This window comes from Protomyctophum bolini (genome assembly GCF_963924005.1).
Source record: "Protomyctophum bolini genome assembly, chromosome: 24".
NCBI lineage: Eukaryota > Metazoa > Chordata > Actinopteri > Myctophiformes > Myctophidae > Protomyctophum > Protomyctophum bolini.
The window spans coordinates 4,779,740-4,790,345 of record NC_137885.1 but is presented as its reverse complement, the minus strand read 5'-3'; positions in this window follow the sequence as shown (position 1 = coordinate 4,790,345).

Sequence of the window (10,606 nt, the reverse complement as noted above, 5' to 3'; positions counted from 1 at the left end):
TCCATCCATCCATCCATCCATCCATCTATCCTCACAGTTGCCATCCAGCCGTTCTACCAGCCACTCTACCCCTGATCCACTGACCGTCGACTGACTTCAAGCAGTGACATTTGAGGAGAAAAACTTTTTATCCCACGATTTTGTAACCCATTTTTCACCCCTGTGTCAATCATCTAATGTGATCCTGGGCTCTACACACCCTCCACCAACCTAGTCCCCATATATGGGGGACAAGGGGAGAGCAACGGACTTGAACTCATGCTTTCCTTCATGCCTGAGTGTCCAAAGTTGCTCCTTTACACCTGACAGGGGGGAGTTTCCCTGGTTGGACGTAGCGTAGCGCGTGGAAGGAACACGTTATTCCAACCAGTTCCTTTCCCCTCCATCAGGCGCCCCGGCTGGCCAGGAACGTATAATAAGGTGAGTGATACAGTTAGTTTAATACAGTAACATGGAACGTATAATAAGGTGAGTGATACAGTTAGTTTAATACAGTAACATGGAACGTATAATAAGGTGAGTGATACAGTTAGTTGAATACAGTAACATGGAACGTATAATAAGGTGAGTGATACAGTTAGTTGAATACAGTAACATGGAACGTATAATAAGGTGAGTGATACAGTTAGTTTAATACAGTAACATGGAACGTATAATAAGGGGAATTGGACCCAAACGCAGATGAGGACTTCAAGAGTACAAGGGCTTTATTGTGCCAATAGAAGTCAAATCAATCAAGCTTTATTTTTAATATAGCACAATTCAGTGTATAGTGTATAGTTCAAAGTGTAGTATAGCATTTTATGTAGACATAGCACTATATAGTGTAGCCTATGCATAGTTTCATTATAGATATTCCACTGTTAGGTTCTTATATAATTCATGATGACTATTTTTTATGTAGGCCTATATATATATATCATGTATTCCATGTTTTTAGTTCTTGCTTACTGTAAACCGATCGCTCTGGATTAAGAGCATCTGCTAAATGTCTAAATTGTAAAGTGCTGCCTTCACAGGAAGAAGAAACCACAGAAAGAAGACGTATTGCGATTACTTTGCTTCTTTTTTTTCACTACACTATATTTAACACTAACATTTTAAAACAATGTGACACCATGAAGCTGAATCATACCCTTCAAGGCAGCCAGACACTGTCATGAAATTAATGAATGAATCAATGATTACATAAAGTGTGCGTGTGTGTGCGTGCGTGTGTGTGTGTGTGTGTGTGTGTGCGTGTGCGTGCGTGCGAGTGTATAGGTGCATGTTGGAATCGGATACTGTCTGGTGTCCCCACTACGCCAGATTTGTCATTCTGCCTGAGGTGATGAAAATGTTGTCCAGCAGGGGGAGTGGTTTTACCATCCATACGCACGTGCATGTATTTAAGTCATCAGGACGCACCACGCCAGCTTTTGGTAGACAACATGGACATCGAGTAGACTATAGAATAGTCAGTATTTTTTTACCATGGCTGATGAAAAACAACACAAAGCTTCTACAGTAAGCTGTGGAAACGGAAGTCTCCAGTCTATCAAACGCAGGTGAGTGAGTGTTTTCAGGTGTTAGCTTATTTAGCTCAGTGGTTTTCAACCTGTAACTATGATAATGTGACACACATGGAACCAAATGGACCCTTACAGCTCTGTAACTCTGAGAGTATAATATAGGCCTACATGTAACCAAATGGACCGTTACAGGGTCCAATAATGTCGTCAAATGGTGGCCCGTGGCTCAAATGCTGCACAGACTTGGGCCTGGCAAGCTAAAATGTCCTGAGCGGTGTCCACCCAATATTCCGACCTACCAATATCCCGACCTCCCATAATTCCGAAAAAAGCAAATAATTAAGAACTCCCATAGGTCCGACATCCCGTTTTCCCGACCCTATTAAACCCATAATCCCGAAATCCCATTGTTTCGACCGTGCCCATATTAAACCCATAATCCCGACCTCCCATAATTCCGGAAAAAGCAAATAATTAAGAACTCCCATAGGTCCGACATCCCGTTTTCCCGACCATATTAAACCCTTAATCGCGAAATCCCATTGTTTCGACCGTGCCCAACTATGAGCCTCACGCACAAGGCCACAACCGTGGGCAAACGCTCACGCACCACGCTCAATGCCTTTTGGATAAGTGTTTGATTTTATTCTGCTGCTGTTTAACATTTATGTCCAATAAATAAATGCTATTCCTATGACTAAGTGTTTGACTTTATTATGCTGCATGTTTTTACATTTCTGTCCAGCAAATACATATCATGCGTTGGTGCCATAGACTGAGAGCGATGAGACGCACGGGGGCTGCTGCAGAGCAGAAATGCGCATGGAGCGCACAGAATGCTATCCCTTAAAATAAATGTTTCACTGTATTCTAGGCTGTTTTTACATTTCTGCAACAAACTATTCATTCGTGCGTTGGTGCATGATCGCACTCCACTAGGCAAACTGTAGCCTATACATTTAAACATGAACAGCTCGCTGTCGTGTCGACAGCAAATCGTCTACTCGATAGTGAATACTAGCTGTAGGCCTATACTACATGCTATCCTCGCAAGTGCTTCTGGACAAGACTTGTTTAATGGACGTCACATGGACGTAAATACACGGGATATAGCACAGTTGCTAATTTTCATCCACAGTCCTCACAAGAAACACAAAACTAAGACAAAAAAAATGTATTCGCGACCTTATTCTTTTCCGGTCATCACCCACAGCTTCGCGAAACGTATAAAAGGTTAACCCATGTTGACCTGGTTAACCATTCTACAAAATGTTTTCTAAATCCTGACAGTAATCTGAAAAACGCTATGTTTCAAACATTTTCCCCAAGATTATATGTAATTGGCCGCCGTAGTTGCAGGGACCCCCCCCCCCCCCCCAGAAGCAAAGATTTGAGTTAAAAACGTTCACTCTGAAAGAATATATATTCAAAAATTTGCGCCACATTTTCTTTTTTTTCTATTAAATTTTATCCCACGATTTTGTAACCCAGTTTTCTTTTTTCACCCAGTGCCAATTATCTAATGTAATCCTGGGCGCTACACTTCCTCTGCCAACCTGGGGGGGCAGCGGACTGACCTCATGCCTCCTTCTATGCATGAGGAGTCCAAACTGCTTCTTTTCACCTGACAGAGGGGAATTTCCCCGGCCGGACGTAGCGCGTGGAAGGGACACGTTATTCCGACCAGTTCCTTTCCCCTCCATCAGGCGCCCCGGCTGGCCAGGGGGAGGTGCGCCACATTTTCACGATTAAAAACAAAATAGCAGACCTACAAGCTCGTAGTGCAGCAACAAGTGCCGCGCTATGAGCTTGTAGATCTGCTATTTGTCAATGGCTAAAGTATAATATAATGCTTAAAAGACCAAACGGGGTTCCCGCCCCAAGATGGGTTAATGTCTGAAACATCCGACGGTATAATTAAACAGAGCTACAATAGAGAAATAATCTACCAAAGACAACAACTTTTTGTGCCATGTGTATATAGGTTTTACATACAAAAGTGTCGACCAGTTGAGTGCATCACCGCAAAAATCTCTCCCTGCTATAGGTTCAAGTTCCGATGATCACACCCCTTGTCGGTTATATTGAGAAATCCAGGTATATGCTCTGATGCAGTCAGATCTTAGGCCCCTACCGCAACTCGCCGATAGGGCAGAGGAAATGCACTGTTCAGGTGTTCTGAGAGTGCACAACCCGGCTCTCATATAGAGCGGGGTAGCACCTCTTCAACAGGAAAAAAAAACAGCAATAGTTCCCAGCGACTCGCCTGAGGATTCTATTGGCTGCCAACTCCCGGTGTGATTCCTCTGATTTCTTGTCCACTGTTCTACAGGAAAAACAGCAATAGTTCCCAGCGACTCGCCTGTGGATACTACTGGCTGTCAACTCCCGGTGTAATCCTTCTGATTTCTTGTCCACTGTTCTACAGGAAAAACAGCAATAGTTCCCAGCGACTCGCCTGTGGATACTACTGCCTGTCAACTCCCGGTGTAATCCTTCTGATTCCCTGACCACTGTGCATCTGTCCAAAATGTACCAACCGTAATATGATGACAGTAATAGGACATACAATGAGGCAGGTAATAGGACATACAATGAGGCAGGGATTAAATCTGCCTCATACAAACATATAAACATACACTTATACAAACACACAAATATTTACTCACCGGCATAAATGAATGGAAAGTAGAAGTTGTTTGTTAATCCAAAATGCGTTTATTTCTTCAGATAATCAGCGGATATACGGTTTACAGCAATAAATGATTAATATGACAAAAAATTGTCAAAACTACAACCAAAATGTTAGAAAAGCTATAGGTTACAGAAAAATACCCGGTGAAAAGAAAATATCAAATAAGTAAAAAAAAACTAATCTAAAACTAAAAGGAAATAATACAATGTTCAACGGGAGCACAAAACAGAGTACTGTTCTCTCCAGAGGACACTCTAGCAAGCCCAAAAAAAAGTTCCCCTTCTCCTCTAGCCTACCTCCTCAAATACCCTCCTCCCAAATCCTTATCTTCTTTGCCCATTTGGCTCTGGACTGTTCCATGAATATATTACAAACACTTCAAAATGTTAAACCCTCTTTCAAAATGATGACCCTCTTATTCACCTCCCACCTTTCAACATCATGAGTTAGAAACCCTTAGTACACACATTTAAAACAATATTCCTATTATGCACATCTAGAAGCTTAAAACTACCAAAGGCATAGACTATCCACATTAAAATACTCACTACTCTATCATTTTATCTTTATTTTTGGCAGGGAGGCGAAAAAATCTTCTCCTTTTCTTTTGTAATCACACTTTTAAGCCATTAAAATACAAAATGAAATAATAAACCGTTCCATGAGTAAAACTTTTACTGTGTATGTTACGCTAAAACTTTGTCTAACGGAACATCATACTGCTACACCCATTAACCCGAACTAAATCCTAATATGCGACACAATAAATGAAAATAAAAACACATAACCTTAATGCTCTCTGCTTTGAGAGGGGCTTGGGTACAACCCCTCCCTTAAACTTCTGACCGTCAGGGAGGGGGTGGGGGGGAGCAGAGAGGGGGACAGTTAACAACTAGGTCAGTCACACACACACACACACACACACACACACACACACACAACCCGTTATCTTTCCATCTCTCCCTCTTATCTCTAGAATCAAACACAGCAAAACAAAACAAATTAAAACAAAAAACCAAGGCATGTTTATACACACATAAAAGTAATCATGGTTCTATACCAAAACAAATCATTTAACTGAACTACAAAAAAGATCTCATTTACTTCAACAGTTTTTCAATACTAATAACGTCCCCTTCTTAGTGGGCCTGTTTGTGGATTATCAAAAATCCTCGACCCTGCAGTAAGGTCTCACACTGGCTCCGCCCCGGCCCCTCACACGTCCCACCCTGAATCCTGCTTCAACTCTGTCACCTTCGACCCTTCTCCCCTGTTGCACCACTGGACCCCTCTGGTCGGGTCTCATATCCCTGTCCCTTGCTCCGACTCCTCCACTGTAACCCTCCATAGATGGAGGAGAAGATTTACGGGCCCTGCCATCCTGGCCAGAACGTGTCTCCTGCACATGAAAGGTGGGAGATAACTCGCCAGCCCTGGTGTACTTATTGTAAGCCCCGCGACCCCACTGTTGTTGTGTGCTTTTATCATTCTGGGGTCGCCCAGTATACAACCTGGGAAAGCTCTCTTCATAACCGGAAGGCTGTGCCACTAGCTGGCGCCGTGACCCTTTCCTCAACTGTGAGCTGTCCTGAAAACTCACCCACCCCTGCTCTGTGACCAGCGCTTGATTTTCGCGCCTTCCTTCATCCCTGGCGTCTTGCCGCCCGCCCCTTTTGACCTGACCCCAAGCAACTTCATCGAGGCCTACTGCTGGCCTGTTAACAAAAAGATACTAAATAGTGGTGGTCTGTGGTCATGTTGATAGTGTCAGATTATGTGATTCCACGACTTTAGTATCTACCACTTGTCATTGTCATCCTGGAATAGAATGAATGATCATTCGATTGTATGTTATATTATGTGTCAACTCAAATGGGGGAAATGTGGATTTATTACTATTACAACTAACTACTTCTTCCCTGTATGATTCCTCCTCATTATCCTCAGATGTGCATTTTGACCCAAGCATTTGCCATTAACAGGAACTAAATGATTTTTCCCCTGTATGAGTCTTCATGTGTGATTTTAGATGTTCACTCCGAGCAAAGCCTTTACCACAAACAGTACAAGTGAAGGGCTTTTCCCCTGTATGAGTCCTCATGTGTGTTTTTAGATAACCACTCTGAGCAAAGCCTTTACCACACACGTTACAAGTAAAGGGCTTTTCACCTGTATGAGTCCTCGTGTGTGATTTTAGAGTAACACTCTGAGTAAAGCCTTTACCACAGACGTTACAAGTAAAGGGCTTTTCACCTGTATGAGTCCTCGTGTGTAATTTTAGAGTAACACTCTGAGCAAAGCCTTTACCACAAACTGTACAAGTAAAGGGTTTTTCCCCTGTATGAGTCCTCATGTGTATTTTAAGTTCACCACTGTGTGTACAGCCTTTACCACACACAATACAAGTAAAGGGCTTCTCTCCTGTATGAGTCCTCATGTGTGTTTTAAGTTTATAACTGTGTGTACAGCCTTTACCACACACGTTACAAGTAAAGGGCTTTTCCCCTGTATGAGTCCTCGTGTGTTTTAGAGTAACACTCTGAGCAAAGCCTTTACCACAAACTGTACAAGTAAAGGGTTTTTCCCCTGTATGAGTCCTCATGTGTATTTTAAGTTCACCACTGTGTGTACAGCCTTTACCACACACGTTACAAGTAAAGGGCTTCTCTCCTGTATGAGTCCTCATGTCTGTTTTAAGTTTACAACTGTGTGTACAGCCTTTACCACACACGTTACAAGTAAAGGGCTTTTCCCCTGTATGAGTCCTCGTGTGTGATTTTAGAGTAACACTCTGAGCAAAGCCTTTACCACAGACGTTACAAGTAAAGGGCTTTTCCCCTGTATGAGTCTTCATGTGTGTTTTTTGAACACCACTCCGAGCAAAGCTTTTACCACAAACTGTACAATTGAAGGGCTTTTCCCCTGTATGAGTCCTCGTGTGTGATTTCATATGATCATTTGAAATAAAACCTTTACCACAAACTGTACAAGTGAAGGGCTTTTCCCCTGTATGAATCCTTGTGTGCATCGTCAGGTTATACGTCTGATTAAAACATTTGCCACACTCTGTACAACTAAAGCGTTTCTTCCCTGTGTGGTTCCTCATGGAGTGAGTTTGTTTTGATGATTTCAGGTCCTTGGACAGCTTGCTGCTCAAAGACAATCTTTGTCCTTCCACATTTGTCTTGTGTGATTTCAGTGTGTTTAAAGTTGACTGACCTTCACTGGGCTCCTGCCACTCATCACTGTCTTCAGTGTCAGATTCAGAAAAGTGTGAAGAGAGGAGCTGGTCGTCACTAGTTGGTGGTGATGTTCCACAGTCCTCTACATCAGCTTGTGTTTCCATGTGTTCAGTTGAGGTGCCGGCTACAGGCTCTGTCTCTCTGTTTTCACTTTTCACTTTTTCACATTCCACTGGTCTTTGAAGTATCTCCTCTTGTTCCTCTTTAATCTGTGGTGGTTGTGGTTCCTCCTGGACCAGACTGGAGCTCCTCTCCTGTTGTTCAGTAAAAACCTCCACTTTAAACATAGGGAGGTGCGAGACGGCTAGAAAAAAGACACGAAGAGAGAAAAACATTTAATGTTTGAACTTTGCATTTTTAGAGGAACATCATCTTCTCCATTTCTAATCAAAGACAGTTTTCAGGGCTTGACATTACATTTTTGAGCCACTTGTCATTTGGACAAGAACATTTACTTACTTGTCCAAGTAAAGATTTTAGAAGACATCTTGTGTTTGTATTGATTATAATGTTGCATTTGCATAATGTTTAAAGAAAACTGTAAACAATTGACACAAACTCAATGTTCCAATAATACAATGATGTTTGAGTGTGTCTTACATATAGTGTGTAGTGGTGACTCCATGTCTTAATCTTTAGTTGATGCATGATTTGTATAAATGAAATAATATCAAACAATTACAATTACAAAATACCATTTTAATTAAGACTCCCATGTCTTTTGGAGGCCATCTCTCTAGATACGGTAGACCTCTCCCTGTGGTGCTCTGTGGAAATCACCAGTAGAAACAACTTGTACTTATCATTCAATAAGGGTTTACTGAACAACCAGGAGTAGTCTGGTGACCACCGGAGAGACACGTGCCAGCCGGAATGTAGACGGCACCCGGGAGCAGTATGTTGGTTGGCCCCTAGCCTGTGTCTTCCGTGAAGAGGAAGCTCAACAACCCCACGGTGAACCCCAGGTGGAGCCTGCAGCACCACCGTTGCCCAGGTGGAGCCTGCAGCACCACCGTTGCCCAGGTTTAGCCTGCAGCACCATTGTGGCTCAAGAATCCACCACTCCTGAATGCAGTGTCTGGTGCTGATTGATGACCATTTCTTTATCGTTAGTTGCTGAATGACCCTTTAGTCATAGATGCACCTGGTATCCTCAGTGATGTATCCCAAGGTCATCGGGGTTCAGGGTCTCGCGAACATCATACCCCTCACTCAGGTGACCCAGCCGAGTGAGCCGAGTAAGTCCCGACTTACGTCCCAGTAGCTACCCTCAATCTAGACTGGAACTCAGCTATGCTTTCTATGGCATAGGCAGCTCCCGGCAGTATCCGCCGGGAGAAACTAGACTGCAGGACATGAGACTAATTAATTAGAGACAGACAGGAGAGTGTGTGTGTGTGTGTGTGTGTGTGTGTGTGTGTGTGTGTACGTGTGTGCGTCAATTTAACAAAGGTGCAGAAGATCAGAAATCAGCAGAGAGAGACCGACGTTTGCGCTACTGTATGCCGAATTGAAGTAGACTCTGCCCCAACCTTTTTTTTCTCCCTGGAAATAAAAACGTCTGGGTTTCCGAGGCTACCCTCGATCAGACCCACTAGGGAAAGACCAGGTGGAGGGACTAGGCCCTGTGGGTTGACTCCAGTCCGGGCCCCTCCTACGTCTCACCAGGTCCACTCCTGCTCTCACCACGAGTACAGCCAGGACCTGTGCGTTGGACCAGACTCTCAGCACCAGACACTTCATTCAGGAGTAGTGGATTCTGAGAATAATACTAATACAAATATAAATTTGTTTTACCTGAGAGAGTATCGCACATCTTCCTACGTAGTAATGTTAAAGTTGACTCACCAGTCTCCTCTTCCTGTTCTTCTTTAATCTGTGGAGGTTGTGGTTCCTCCAGGACCAGACTGGATCTCCTCTCCTGATGTTCCTCTTTAATCTGTGGAGGTTGTGGTTCCTCCTGGACCAGACTGGATCTCCTCTCCTCATATTCAGATGAAACCTCTTTACACACAGACAGGAGGAGAGAGAAGGTAGCATCAGCAGAGCAACTCAAAGATGACATTTATTCTCCTATTTGTTTTGTCAGGATAACCCTCGTTTTAAAAAATAAGTGTCACGCCTTGCTCTGTGAGAGCAAGGCGTTTCGAATAGAGCCTGACATCGGTCTCACCGATGTATCCATCATTTTAGGCTCCGATGCCAGATATCGGACATTATTTCACTGATGTGGCCGAAGTATTTTTGTTTCTTATGAAACACTCTTTTGATTTGATATTAATTCATTTCTAACAGCTGCAGAGAATGGAACACACTGTGCGCGTCGTGCCTGCAGACTCTGGAGCCTAGTCTGCAGCAGAAAACTCTGCCCTGCGAGTGACTGTCATAATTGGAAGTCCAGCTGTCATTCCGGACCCCTCGCCCTGAGAAAATGTCGTTTGTGTACAGGCCCGTGAAAATATATGAGAGATGTTTGAAAGGATGAGATATTTGAATAAACAAATAAACAAAGGAAATAGAGCATGCACCTCCACTCTAGCCCAGGTGCTAGAGAAAAAGGCAGTACAAGATGAAAAATAGAGTCTGCAACACTGGTATGAAACTCAGCTCCACTGGTTTATTAGATTCGACGTTTCGATCCCTTATAGGATCTTCTTCAGGAATGATGTGACAGGGAATGGGTGTGCACCTATATACAGGAAGGGGTAGGGGTACAACTGATTGGCTCTAACGATGGGTGGTGACTACTGCCACCTAAGCCCAAACCAATCAACCAATTTCCCATGTCACAATAATAATAATAAACATGTTTGAATATACACAAATACAAAAAGATATAACGGGTACAGAATGTGTACAAAATATGCAAAATCTAAGCACAATAATACACATTGATTTCAGGATAGGACACAAAAAGGTTGTCATGGATAAAAAAATCAATCTAATTTTAAATTCCAGATGACTCATTTATGAATTGTTTGGTGTTGAAAATAAAAAAGACCCAAAGCTCCTAGTGAGGAAGCTGAGACCATTACTTTGATTATCAACAATTGTGTCTGATGCTGAGAACAAAATGAGGATGAGGACTAGTAGTTCTTCAGGAGGGGCACTCCATCAGAGTACATCATCCGACAACCTACAGATAAGAAAGAGAACAT